Source organism: Oryzias latipes, chromosome 16 (genome assembly GCF_053564925.1).
Source record: "Oryzias latipes strain Hd-rR chromosome 16, Olatipes_Hd-rR_3.1".
Classification (NCBI taxonomy): Eukaryota; Metazoa; Chordata; class Actinopteri; order Beloniformes; family Adrianichthyidae; genus Oryzias; species Oryzias latipes.
The window spans coordinates 21,665,173-21,666,381 of NC_136252.1; positions in this window are offsets into that span (position 1 = coordinate 21,665,173).

Below are 1,209 nucleotides of genomic sequence, written 5' to 3' on the forward strand. Positions count from 1 at the left end.
CATGTTGTATTTGCACTTCCAAATAGTTTTAAGCTGAGGTATGAGCCAAACTCTGCCAAAACATCAATTTGACAAATTCAGCCATCATAAAATATATGCATTATCTCTTGGTCACTCGTTTAAAATTGTCTTTTGGCCAAGCCCTGTCAAATAAATCCAGATTAAAAAGGCTTGATCTGAAAATATGTCCTGTCACTCCTAAACGCTGGTCAAAGTGTAATTTAACTGTGGCCAAGAGGAAGATAGAAAATAAGGAGGGGTTCACTCCCATACTGCTCCCGCTTGTTAATGAGCAATCAGTTAAAAACTTCATTGGCTCCTTTGTGCTCCCTCAGCACATTTTTTGCTCCCTCCTCTTTTTTTACGAACCAGCCTTGTTCTCTCTCATCTCTACTTTTCTGCATCTCCTTCCTGGGAAACCCCTCCCCTCCATGCCTCCTTCCACTTGGTTTATCGCTGCACCTCATTACCTCTGACGTCCTTTTCCTCCATGCCTCCTCCTGTCCTCTGTTTCTGCATCGTTTGTTCTCAAACTTTGATCACTGGGAAGGCAAGTGAGGTGACAGAATGCTTGATTTGTCCCTGGAGGATGTAAAGGAAGGGAGTTTGTTTCACAATAATGTTCTCACATAACACCGGCTAAAGAGAATTCTGTCAATTCATCACCTGAAAACTGTGTATCAAATTATTGCTTAAAAAACATTTATGGAGCTACAAGGTTGTGTTTTTAAACACACACTCAAGACAAATACATAGAGGTATCTTAAAATGACAATATAATTTGGTTATTTTTCAATACCTGTGCCAATAAATGAGTCAAATTCTTTCATAATAGGGGAAAAATAATTATAAAACAGTCTGTCCAGAATAAGATTAAGGCAATATTTAAATGAATCCATCCAGTAATAAAGATTTATAATGATTTGCTTACCGATGTTGGTTTTAGTGTCCAGAATTTTTTTGAGTATTTTTTTCTCAAGGGTAAAGACACAAACATGAAATTTTATTGCTTGTTTTGCCTAAAAATAAAAGAAAAGCTTACTAGTTTTCTTTTACCACCAATACCAAAACCAATTCTTTAAAGTAGGGATATGATAAATATCGATCAAGAAAGCTCTCCTTTGAAACCTTAAAGTCTAAAATCTCCCTCGACTGTGGGAGATCTGACCCTTTAATGAATGTCCATGCAGAAAAAGAGAAAAGAAGACG